At 41.3% G+C, this 13,900-nt stretch overlaps 1 long non-coding RNA gene across 1 annotated transcript; it reads right to left on the reverse strand.

Moving 5' to 3' along the window:
- Positions 1-1,939: 1,939 nt before the first annotated feature.
- LOC310842584 lies at positions 1,940-9,130 on the reverse strand. Its single transcript, XR_014563242.1, has 3 exons — positions 8,984-9,130; positions 6,941-7,018; positions 1,940-2,120 (listed from the first exon to the last, which is right to left on the reverse strand). It is a non-coding gene; the product is annotated as an uncharacterized lncRNA (long non-coding RNA).
- Between the last annotated feature and the right edge of the window lie 4,770 nt (positions 9,131-13,900).

The following is a 13,900-nucleotide window of genomic DNA, read 5'->3' on the forward strand; positions in this document are numbered from 1 at the left end:
GTTTCCTGGTAAAGTGATATTAAGAGTGCTGTGCCTACAACCATCTTCTGCTTTATTCGACCATGCTACTTCCTTCTGTGTCCATAATCATAACATCTGACCACCCCTTAGATATGTATCAAGTAATATCATGACCATAATTTATTTCACCTGATACATCCCTAAGGTTTGCACTCACAATCACAGCCCTAACAGTTCTCAAAAATAGGATGTCTACTTAACAGAGGACACTCTAAGAGAAAACCTATGCTATAAAGAAAAATCTGCCAAACAGCTCTACAGGTCAACTTGATCCCAATGTTTGGGCATCGCTTTGAATTGAAATCGCATGCTGTCAGTGACAGTTTAATTTAAGTCAAGCATCTTGCACTTCCAAAGCATAAGGCTTCAATTGCTAACATCCTGTTTGCAGATAGAAACCTTTTTCTCTGCTACTAAAGCTGAAACAAAAGGAAAGCATAAAAAGGAAAACATATCCTTTATAACCTTCACAGACTCAAAAAAAAAAAAGTTATTGTCAGGGGTTCAGAAGGAGAGACACAGGAGGGGGAGCAAATGGAGAGTGAGGAGGAGGAGTACGAGGGGGGCGCAGGCAGTGACAGTGGCCAGAGTTATTCCACAAGCCTCTCTAGCGAATCGGAGGACTCACAGAAGGGAGCGCCGGTGGCCAGAGCGAAGGGGGTCCAGGGGGGAAGCCCCAGGAGGAAGGGGCCAGCGGGGAGTCCCTGAGCAGCAGTTGGAGATCAGGACCAGCGTCTCCACCAAAGCGCAGTGGGGAGGGGGAGTCCCAGGAGTCGGGACCAGTGTCCTCACCACCAGAGGGAGGAGAGGAGTCAGGTTTGGCAACGCCCACATCAGGAAGCGGGGAAACGGTCAGAAGGAAAGTCACCGGCTGGGCGCGCGCGCCAAGTTCAAATGTACAGGAGCGCGGCATGGCGGGGAGCCCGGGAAGGGAGCCAGGTCCTAAAGCCCGCCGGAGGGAGGGGCAAGACTCAGGAGGCTCAGCGTCAGAGGAGTCCAGGAAGGAGGGAACCCCAGAGGGCAGAAGGACCCAGCGCAGGAAAGAGCAGCGCAAGAGGTGGAGCCGGGCTAGAATCTTAAACTGGTGTGGGTGGAGCAGTGAGTCAGAGGGGACTTAGCCGGTCTAGCGTCAAGACGTGGGTCTGCGCGCCCAGAGCTTGGAAATGGAAACTAAACTTTAATAAAGACTTTTGTATATAACATCCACTGGGCGTTGGTCCTCTGTGAGCTGGGACCTAGCGGCAGTCCTGACAGTTATGAAGGTGAAAAGCACTATCTATATAAGGGTACGGTACCCCTGGATGGTTAAGTCCAGTCAAAGGTGACTACAGTGGTACCTCGGGTTAAGAACTTAATTCATTCTGGTGGTCCGTTCTTAACCTGAAGCACCACTTTAGCTAATGGGGCCTCCCGCTGCTGCCACGCTGCCATAACGTGATTTCTGTTCTCATCCTGAAGCAAAGTTCTTAACCCGAGGTACTATTTCTGGGTTAGCGGGACTGAACTGATCAGATCTGTACCTCTTGGACTAATGTGAAGGTCAGTACACATCTATTCATTGTAACATAGTTCTGCCTCTCTGTTTAGAAATGCATAGTTTGAGGGATAAATTCTGCATAAATGTTTGCATAAAATACATATTTATATGTGATCCTTCCCAGCAGAAACAAGATGGTAGATTTTCAAGTAAGCTTATGAGAATGACATGGACCAAATACAGATTAATATATATAATTGAGAACTTCCAATTAATAGTACATACAAAATTCAGTTTAACACCATGAAACATCTATAAATTTATCCCCACAACACAAATTCCTAAATGCAAGCCTACATAACTAAAGGTGGCTCAAATAGTGAGTACTTATACTGATTTTAAATGATAAAATTAATATATTTTTTAAAAACCCTCAAATATTCACTAATGAGAGCAATTGTGTCTTGATTCCCTTTTCAAAGAAAAATACCTACTCACGGTCACAGTTCATGATCCCAGTCTGAGGACACATAATGCTGAAGCTAAGCAGACCTGTGTCTGGTCTGGTCGGCTGAGATGGGAGATCTCCTGGGAATGTCAACTATGCTTGTCTTGAGTTCAGCTGTGAAAGAAAGGTGGGAATAAAAATGTACTTATTAATTTGATCTGTATATACCCTGATACATCTGGGATGTTCCATTTATATGTTAATAGCACCATAACCTGTTACCGTGGAAACACCTATGATGTTGTAAACAGTAAATGGTTAAAATTAAATCACCGAAGAGATCATCCAAAAGCAAACAAGAACACCTGTAGATATTTGTAAAAAAAATACAAAAAACCAACCCAAGATTTCATAAGCCTGTTTATTTTTTGGGTTTTTTTTAAGGAACAGCACAAACAAGAAAATTAAGCCTGCAGTTATTTTAAAATGCATTTTTAAAAGTTTAAGTCTTTGAGTTCTGGAGAAACACTGACATTGACAGATGTATTCACCCGTCAGTCTCTCTTAACTGACACTTCATCTCACAGTATTTAAATAACTTTGTATGGTACCATATGCTACATTTGGTACAAAATGCAAGATATTCTATAGATAACATTTCTGTTAGTGCAAGCACGGAAAGAATGTCTGCACCGATGATGTGGTTGCCTTCATTGATGTGACTGCTGGCAGGCTTGGAATAAAAAACACTATAAATGCTGAATAGTCTCAATCCACATGTGTTATTTTGATTGCCATCAGCAATGTGTGGTTTAGCTGTCTGCTGCTGCGACATCTATTTTTTGCTTTCACCATCATTCTTTCTATACTAGTTTCCTAATTAATTTTTCCATTACACTCAGTGGTGGCTACAGTCATGAACTACATCCTACTTGTGGTGAATGTGTGCATGTACCAAGATGGTCTACCAGGCTTGCATGCTGAGCACACTGCTTTATGGAAGTGAGTTGCGGGCAACTTACAACCGTCAAGAGTGACGGCCTCAACGTCTTCCACATGGGCTGCATCAGGAGGATTTGGGGTATCACGTGGCAGAACAGAATTCCCACATGTTCACACTCCTGTCTCAGTGACATCTACACTGGCTTGGTTGTGTCCACAGAATGGAAGATTCTACAGGGAGCTGGTTTCAGGCACCAGGCCCATTGGCAGACCAACTCTGTGATACAAAGATGTCTGCAAACATGACAGGAAGGCTGGCAACATCAGCCCCATCCTGTGGGAATCCCTTGCAGATGACCACAGAGCCTAGAGACAGGTTGTGTGTCCATAGCAATGGCTAGAGGAGGAATGACTGCTGGGAGGAGAGCAGAGAGAAGAAACACCATGGTGCTTTAGAAGAAGATGATAAATGCCATCCACAGTCACTTTAGAATCACAGTTGGAAAGGACCACAAGGGTCATCTAGTCCAACCTCCTCCTGAATCTTTTTGCCCAATGTGGGGCTCAAACCCAGAACCCTGAAATTAAGAGCCTCATGCTCTACCGACTGAGCTATCTCTGGCTTGTGGTGTGTGTATATATTTTGCCAGTCTTAACAGTACTCTTCACTTACTTTCAGTTTCTTGCGTGTATTGCTCATCCAAACACATTCAGGAATGAAATGTCAGAGGTATTTTGTGTGAAGAATATAAGCACATAAAGTGCACATTATCTCATATTGTCAAGTAGTATTATGAAATCATTGCCGTGGCATACTTTTAACTTCAGCTTACTTCAAGTGCTACACAATGAAATTGTCTTGGGAAAGTTTGGAAATGTTGAATATATGGATAATGAGAAGCATCTGACAATTATTCATCCCTTTGAGGAGTTTCAAAACTTGGGAAATATGCTGCTAGATTCTATGATGAATAAGGCAGAGAAAAAGCATCTAAAAAGACATGGTGAAGCATAGGCAGAAATGCAGTTTTCTTTTTCAGCTACTCATTATATAAAAAGTGAAGTTATATTCAAGAACAAGACTTAAATGTAAATGAGATTCCATGTAGTGTCATAAGCTGCCTGCAGGCCCAAAAATCTGCAGTATCAATATTCAGAATTTGATATGAAAAGAATAAATAATTATTTTGCTGAATCATAACTCTGTTGTATATGATAGCTTTCTACTATACTTCACAATATGAAAGGATCATTTGAACACCTGAAGAGTATTATCAGAGTGCAGCTTGGATGACAAACCAAGGCAGGTTTGTAAGACTCACCTCAATATGAAGCAAACATCACAATCCTGAAAATCCTTTTCCAGCTAGGTAGGATTGCCAACTCTGGCTGAAGAAATTCCTGGATATCCCTCCCCCCAACCCAGATCAAATTTCTACATACTGCTGTACACAGCTAAGTGCTGCTTAGCAGCACTCATGTTGCCTAGTTTGCTCATTTTATTTTTCCTCCCATAACTACTGTATTTGCTACGGCTGTGCATCAGCTTTGGACAATTCCCAGATCCCCAACTGAATCAAGCCCAGTTGGATTTGCTAGGAGCATATTAAGGCAGCCCCAGATCACCTTGGGTCAGGTTGGGTCCACGCAGAACAATCTGAGGCTAACAAAATGGGGGTGGCAAGCATATGTTTTGAACACTAATTAAACATGTCATTGATGGTGGGGGAGGAAAGGAGGAGATACAGGCAGAGACTCTTACCTGTCCTCCCCCTGCCAACTGCATGTTTAGTTAGAGTTTAGAACCTTGATTGAACACACAGGGGGAGAGTCTTTGCCTGTATCCCCTTGTCCCCCTCTTTCCTTGACACCAACTGTGTGGAAGCCCTAAACTAGACGATTAGGGCTCTGCAAGTCCCCAATTTGGTTTGGGGCTCAGATCAGACCTATTCTGAGGTTGCCCAATCAGGCTCTAAACCAGATCTGGGCTGTAGCTGCCCAGCACTTGCATTCACAGTGTAATTGTTAGAGAGTGCCACACGCAGATCATCAAGCATAGATTGGATGGATCATTTACATATTAAAGATGCTACAAAATCCTCCTTAGGGATTGCAGGATGATTCATGTCCTGAAGCACCAGTCGTTTTGAGTTTTAAAACCTTTCAAAGCTCATTTCAAAATGCCACAATTTCGCAATCTTAAGACTATACACTGGAGTCCAATGGGAAATTATATGAGATCCCGCTCTGTTCCAGTAACAAGAAGCCGAAAGCACCAGCCTGAAGATGACGAGTGAGACCTCGTCGAAACGTCGCCTAGACACCCCAACTTTTACACGGGAAGACACCCGAGGACACCAAAACCTGCATTCCTGTACCCGTGAAAATCTACGAAAGCAAATATATATATATATATATATATATATATGCAGGTTTTGGTGTCCTCGGGTGTCTTCCCGTGTAAAAGTTGGGGTGTCTAGGCGACGTTTCGACGAGGTCTCACTCGTCATCTTCAGGCTGGTGCTTTCGGCTTCTTGTTACTGGAACAGAGCGGGATCTCAATGTTTGAGTTCCTATAAATACTGTAGAGGGGGTGTGGTGTCTAGCCTCCAATGTTCTGGGCAGAGAGGAAGTTCCCAGGCTAGTGTGCCTTTTCTTCTTTTGTTCCTTAATTACTTGAGAGATACCTTGAGTGATTTCTTGAGTGATATCCTGAGTACCACTTAGGTGGGTCATTAGGTGTGGATTAGTTGCTAAAGTCTTTGTGTCTTGACCTCTTGAACTTTGTGAAGAGTTTTCCTGAGAAGATGGCTGTATTGCACTTAGTTGTGCTTTGGCTTGGCTTCGTGTATAGGGGCGAGCTGTGGTTTTGTGGCTTGTGTCAGCCAGATCTGTGTAGGGATTGCAGGGGGGTGCAGCATCCGGAGGTGCCACCATGGATTGGCTACTGGATGGTGTCAGTAATTCATCATCCAGTAGCCAATCCATGGTGGCACCTCCGGATGCTGCACCCCCCTGCAATCCCTACACAGATCTGGCTGACACAAGCCACAAAACCACAGCTCGCCCCTATACACGAAGCCAAGCCAAAGCACAACTAAGTGCAATACAGCCATCTTCTCAGGAAAACTCTTCACAAAGTTCAAGAGGTCAAGACACAAAGACTTTAGCAACTAATCCACACCTAATGACCCACCTAAGTGGTACTCAGGATATCACTCAAGAAATCACTCAAGGTATCTCTCAAGTAATTAAGGAACAAAAGAAGAAAAGGCACACTAGCCTGGGAACTTCCTCTCTGCCCAGAACATTGGAGGCTAGACACCACACCCCCTCTACAGTATTTATAGGAACTCAAACATTGAGATCCCGCTCTGTTCCAGTAACAAGAAGCCGAAAGCACCAGCCTGAAGATGACGAGTGAGACCTCGTCGAAACGTCGCCTAGACACCCCAACTTTTACACGGGAAGACACCCGAGGACACCAAAACCTGCATTCCTGTACCCGTGAAAATCTACGAAAGCATATATATATATATATATATATGGCCCCTGCAAGCATAGCACCGCTGGCAAAAGCTGCACTGGACAAAAGCTGCAGGGACCAGGGCGCATGCCTGTTGCATCCTTCTCAGCTGCCCCCCAGCTGGAGGACAAAGATAAGGACACAAACGCTCACGATGGGGCAGGGCACCATGATGTGTCCCCCCTGAGGGTGATGGCCCCCTCAGCCTCCCCCACGTGGGGATACATGCAACACTTCTCTGGCCTCATCCAGTATACACCGGGGGGGGGGACCTCTACTGAGGGTGGAGGAAGTCTACAAGGAAAAGTATTTATGCACCACAGGGCAATGCAGGCAAACAGTTGTAAATAAGCTGGGCATTCTGTATTTGACTTTGCATTGGGCTTACTTTCATTGGACTTAATGATTTTGCAGAATATTTTATACAGTAAATTCATACAAAGCAAGCTAACTATTCCTACTCACTATTTTCCAAGATTAAAGTCTCGATCTACCATTGTTAAGAAAGGATAAATGTTTTACCTACCAAGGTGTCCTGTTTTTCCTCTATGTCACTGCTGAAATTCCTCATGACCGATCTTCAACCTGGGCATTCCACAAGTACCTTATCAATCAAAATGATTTCAGTAATTGTAAAAAAAACCATTGTAAAATCGTAAATGACAACACAATTTCCAAGAAAAGGACAATATTAGGGGGCGGCAGTGCTCATGCTCTACACAAACCATTTTGTCCAGGCAATTGACAGAAATCAGTGTGTCTACAAAAAGGATGATGGATGGTGTCACTACACTTGGGAGACGGATTGAGAATTTCATGAGTAGCTGCAAATAATTAAATTATTGATTAAGTGGCAAAACTATATGTAAAATCCACCAGTTTCCTGCATAGAATGTGCTTGAGGATAGTTGGGAGTTACATGTTATTTCAAGCACTGTGGCTATTAAACAAAATGAATTAATCTCTAACATGGGTTTACTTGAATGTCACTGGTGATATATTTAGCTCTTATTTCTGTCTATTCAGAGTTGGACACACACTGAAAAGATCCTGAGAAACAGGCTTCTGGGCAATCTAGTTCGAAAGTGGAATTTTGCTCTTTCATTCATCATGAACTAGGACTTTACTAAAGTTTTGAGTCTCAAAGGAAACCTATTACATAGGAGACTGGCCTTTCATATATGACTTTCTTCAGTGCATGATCTCAAACCATAGGAGTTGACTGATGTTCAAAGAGGCTTTGTTCTAAGGGTACTAGCTTCTGGGTGTTTTTACATTATGCTGTACTACAGGAGAGGGGACCACTCCAAGAGAATGGAATTAAAAAGTGAGAAGGAATATATATATATTTAAGTCGGTTAATCAGAACTGGCATACATCAGCTTTAATAAAAATCAGATAAATGAAATACAGCTGTTACACTGGGGCATACATAAATTTCACTGTAAAGGAAATTTGTAAAAGAATGGCCACACTTCCTAGGTATTATATGTTTGCTGAAGCCCAAACAGCTGATGAGCATAAGCCAGTGGAATTTGTGGTTTGATCAGAAGACACATTTGTTTCCATGACAAGCTGTTTTTGTTGTGTTTTCAGAAGTGGCAAAGCAAGTGCAATAAAACTTTGATGCAAATGTTTATTATGCATTTAAAATATATAAGGGGTTGTATCCAGTGTTAGTCATACTTAGAGTAGACCCACTGAAATTAATGGACACAATTAACTTAGGTGCTTTGGGTGTTATTCAATGTTAGTTCAACTCAGCGTAGACACATTGAAGTTAATAGACATGACTAATGTAGGTTCAGTAGGTTTACTCTGAGTATGATTTTGTTGACCACAATCCATTAACTTTATTAGGGCTATTCTATGTAGAACTTAGTTAGATACAACTCAGGTTCGATGGACATTTTATTAATCCATGCCACAAAATAAATTGATGGTCATCACAACGTTAATTTTAGATTAAAACTTCATGATATTATAAATGGTGCTGCTGTATGGAGCCAACATTAGAGGACCTTGTGTTGCAAAGTAGTTTTATATATAAATATAACAAATATATATTACATATATAACACACAACACACACACACATATATATTCCACATTTAGTGAAATTGCTGCCATGGGTAATAATAACCCATGTGTTACATAACATCTCTCAAGACAATGTACATAAATAAAAGATAAAAAACCAAATAATCTATTTAAAACATAAATACATCAAAATAGAATCAGAAGACTACCTATCCATCCTCACAAGGCAAGAATTCAGAAGTCATGCTATCATACACAAACTCTCAACTATCACACTATCTTTCCATGCACTTCACCACCCCACCCAACTCACCGTTTAATTCAATAAAATTATTAAACAATTAACAAACAATAATCAGCGGAAGACAGGAGGGCCTGGCGTGCTCTGGTCCATGGGTCACGAAGAGTCGGACACGAATAAACGACTAAACAACAACAACAATCATGTTCAGAAGGATATGTCTGCTGAATAACAATCCAACCAAAGGTAAAAACCCCAAACCAAGTGATTTTTCACTTCCTTTCTCACCTGGTGCAATACGAACACACACTGCAAAGTTCTGAGGTTAGTGATAATTACCTTTCTGTCAATAACTGCAAGGATGCTGCCATTGTTTGCAGAAGATGGAAATTGATCCGCTCAGCAATGATCCACTTTAGCCCTTGTCCTCTGGTTCTTGCCCTTCAGTTCATCCCTGTAGCCCCCAGCTACATCCCTGAGGGAGGAACAAACACATTCTTGTACCCAGCAGTCTCCCACTTGTTTTCAATCCTTCTGATGCTCACCTTGTGCGCAAGCATACATTCTAGGCACATGCATGCATTCTGGTCATTTCCTTCCAAATTATTCTGTTCAATAGATGCCTCAGATATATGTTTCAAATCAGGCTTCATGAATCAATCTTGCTTAACACATTATCTGTTTCCTGGCCCTGGTTGGCAGTTACGTTGTTTGAGCATGATCTTTACAGGCGCCACTTTGGTGCTTTTTTATGAGACACCTTTCTGTTCAGTATTTTGGTTGTAAATTGATGGAACCTGCTCATTCTTTACAACATAAGAGAATGGCGGGAACATTTAGTAAAATTACTGAGGTGTGACAAACAGCAAGACACAAATAGTGCATAAGCTGTTGCTATATCAGCATAAAATCAGCAGACTGAGTACCTTCTGTATATTAATCGTTGACATAAAATGAGGTGGTGGTTGGAGGAGCGGGGTTGGAAGACGGAGTAATTTAACACAAAATGAATACAAGGAGACCTTGCTAATAAAATGCCATGAAATGTAGTTCACCATGAAGACACAGTTTTTCCTTGATAGGAAGCAGGAACCTAAATTAAGAAAGGATCCAAAGTATTGCTCCCCATTTAGCACTTCTAGAGTGGTGAACTGGAGTCAGTTGTTTTAGTGCTGTATTAGGGGCTACAGTTCCCACCCCCACCCCCTGTAATGGTTCTATGGTGTGTGAAATTTTGAAGAATTACTACCCATCAACAGACAGCAATAGTTGATGCAGATCTTGTGAGGGCAGGAGGATACCATATGCCCATCATTTCAGAGAAGAAACAAATTGTAAACCTGTGCCATGAAGGCCAGACTCAGGGACTGCAGTTCATAACATGCAACGATTCACAGAGATGTGGTAGAAGTGCCTTTCCAAATAACGAAGTTATCTCATAAAAGGTCTGAGTCCATTTTTGTGTACTCTAATTGGGGGCACCTCCCCCCAATGTCTCAGCCAGACAACTGCTACCCAAGAACCTTTTTGAATAGAAGTAAAGAAAGAAGCACATCAAAGTGCAAGTAAATAAATAGGTACCGCTCTGGCGGGAAGGTAAACGGCGTTTCCATGCACTGCTCTGGTTCGCCAGAAGCGGCTTAGTCATGCTAGCCACATGACCCGGAAGCTGTACGCCGGCTCCCTCAGCCAATAAAGCGAGATGAGCACCGCAACCCCAGAGTCGGTCACAACTGGACCTAATGGTCAGGGGTCCCTTTATCTTTTAAAGAAAGAAGATCCGTCTGTGTGAGGTGGCAAAAGGGTGCCCCCCCACTCCCTCAACTTGCTAGTAGTTAGAAAGAAAAAAGCCAGAGTTGAGAGTTGGGTATGTGAGGTAGAAGCTGGATGCAGACTGCAGGCTGAAGCCTGTGAGATAGAACCATGCCTGATTTCTCTTTGAATCTAAGGCTGTGACCCTCTTGGGAAATTAATATATATATGTGTAAATAAACCATATGTCACACAGACACCACAGTTTCTGCTATCCCTCAATTTGAGGAAACTGAACCCCTGGGATTTTGCACTGCTCAGAGATTGGGGTGGCATGAAACACTATGATCCACTCCTATAGATTTATGTCATGTCCAGAAGAAACCAGTCATCTATTTAAGCATCTCTAGCTTAATTCTTAGTTCTATAATTGATGAAAACATGACTATCAGTAGGGATGATATGCAGATTCATAGATCTATGCTTTAATTCAGCGCCACTGATTCTGTGCTTTTCTGTAAATTACTGAAATAATGGAACTAGCCATGTGAGTAAGCTTCAGCAATTACATAATGCATTGGAGACAGTTGTTTGCTTGGACTAATGTTACATGCTTCATCTCCTTGATATGATCAATTCTTCAGAATTATTTAAAGTGAAAACTATTGTGCCATAATTTCATTTCGTTTTTATTTCAGGAGGTAGAGTATTTAAACCTGAACCATCTTATCTCATTTTGGTTTCATTGCTGATTATGAAAGTGGTGCACCCATCCGTGTTAGCATGCTGCTATACTTATCATACTTTGAACTGAAATTGTAATTGGGAGAGGAGAAACAAAATCTCTGGGTTTATTTTACAAGTAGTTGATTTATTCACTTGTGCACTAACTGCATTTTCTTTTCTACAGTATTAGCATGGAAAGTGTAAACATCATTAAAACAAACAAATCTGCATAACTGTATTTTACTTGAACTTATTTCCATTTCAGTAAAACAATATCCTTTTTCATGCTTTACTTAGTGACGAGTCAGTATGGCTACAGTGTTGAACTTGGACGTGGGAAACCAGGGTTCAATTCTCCACTCAGCTATGAAGCTTACTTTGAGCCAGTCCTCATTTAACATTAACCAGCATTTTAGTGCAAATTTCTCCAAAATATACACATTTGTCCTGGGCATTTCCCCTAATATAATGCATTTCTGTTTGAAGTTTCATTAATATATGCATTCATTAATATATGCTGTTCTGGCATCCTTGATAGCTGCGCAGCCTGCATTTGCTCCATAACACACACACACACACACACACACACATTTCCCCTTACTTTTTAGGAGGGAAAAAGTGAGTCTTATAGAGCAAAAAATACGGTATGTGTTTCTGTGAACATTACTTTGCTGGAGAACTGTATTACAGAGTTCAGAGAAGCATGACTTTTGAAGGTTGTCTGTGTTTTGGTTTGTATAATGTTCCAGAATGTTCCGATTTGGTAGGTTAGCTTTTAAATGTGAACTGAATAGAATTCCTCCCCCATCCCTAGCAGTCACAGAATCACAGAACTGTGGAGTTAGAAGGGGCCCGAGGGTCTTCCTGTCCAACTCCTTGCAGTGCCAGAATCTCAACTGAAGCATCCATGACAGATGACTATCCAATCCCTGCTTTAAAACCTCCAATGGAGCAGAATCCACAACTTCTCAAGAGAGTCTTTTCCACATAGTTCATTGTGGCCCTATTGGTGTTGAGAAGATAACTTCAAAAGTGAGAAGCCTCTTCTATTCTTGGAGGGAACCTGCATGATTTTGAGTCCTTCATGGTTAAAAAAAAGTCTTTGGCTAGAAAGAGCCACACAGACTCAGCGGGGCTGAATGTGCAGTGCCACTTTTCCTTGTATCTGTGTTGTTCCTTTATCTGAATAATGCATGAAGTGTGCTAATGTGATCCAAGTAAGTACACTGGCAAGATTAACAGCAGGAAAAACTTTCTAAGAGATAGGGGGAAGCATGTTTCGATATAATTCCAAGACAACAGCTAGAGATAAGGGAGAAATTTGATCTGGCTCACATCTTAAGATGAACCTACCTAATATGTAATTTCCAAAACACAGCTATCTTTTGAAATTTTCAGTTTCTGAATTTTGCAGTAATACAAAATGTGTGGGAGAGGGAAAAATAAATTTAGGGGAAAGGGTGCATTAAAATGCACATCTTGGTGAAGATAAGATATAAAAATCCACTATAGTATGACTATAGCACAGAAAATTGCTTACAAAAATGTGCATATTAAATACAGACCTTTGTATATTAGGAGAAACATGCAATGAAATGGCCTGGAATGCAATTCTTGTTCAGAGTCCACTTGAAGGCTGAAGTGGCTTGATGCCTGGCTTGTTAAAGTCAAGGGGAGGCAGGTCCCTTAGCTAGTGCCCTGTCTGTGGCTATACTTGAGTATGCAACTATAAGCAGTCACATCATTGCTCCATCTAGTGCAGTACCATTATAGTCTATTTTAGTGATACAGTTGTGTTTGAAGTGTCTCAGCCAAATATTTTTCCTAGACCCAAAGATCCTTACGTTAAAATCCACAGCACTTTATATATGAAAAACATCTGTACCACTATTGAACTGTGGCTCCTTTATCCAGCAAACATATACACAGAGAAGCCCAGACAGTATAGCAAGCATGCTTGATAGAGCCCTGCCCTTCTCTGGACCCATCCTTGATAGAGCCTTCTCTGACCTCATAATATATAGAAATCAATATGCAAACCAGAGGTCAACATATTAGACCACTATGGTCTCTAACATGAAAACACTTCAATTAACGTTTACTTGGAGTAGACCTATTGAAATTAATGAACCTAACTTAGTCATGTTCCTTGATTTCAGAGAATCTAATCTGTGTAAAACTTTATTGAATGCCACCCTAAATGCTATAAACACCCTGAAAGTGGTGTGTGTGTGTGTGTGTGTGTGTGTAGGTAGTAATAGAAAGAATGTTTGTTTCAGGTATGGCCCCATATACCTCTTGGTGAATACTTTGGGTTATAACAATTAGAATGATGTGGCCTGATTTAACAATGCTGTCTATTATTTAATATAATGCACCAGCATTTATTGCAACTGCCAGCCGAGTTAAAGTTCATTCTTCAAAATTTCATTCTCCAAAGTATTATATAGTATGTAAAGATTCATTGAACAGAAACAACATTTAGTTTGATTTAATTCTTTGCTTCCTTTTAAAGGTCAAATATAGTTTGCAGCTTCTGAGCCTCATTTTACCTTGTGGTTGAAGAATCAGAGTGGGATAGATTCCCTTTGACTTAATCCATTTTCCTGTATCAAGTTCAATGCCTTGTACCATTTCATTTCACCTTTTCCCATTAAAATAATCACATGTATATGGTAGATCAACTAAATGATTTACATTTTCTCTGAGAGTTCTTTAGTGTGAAAA

Source organism: Podarcis gaigeae (genome assembly GCF_964106915.1).
Source record: "Podarcis gaigeae genome assembly, chromosome: 4".
NCBI lineage: Eukaryota > Metazoa > Chordata > Lepidosauria > Squamata > Lacertidae > Podarcis > Podarcis gaigeae.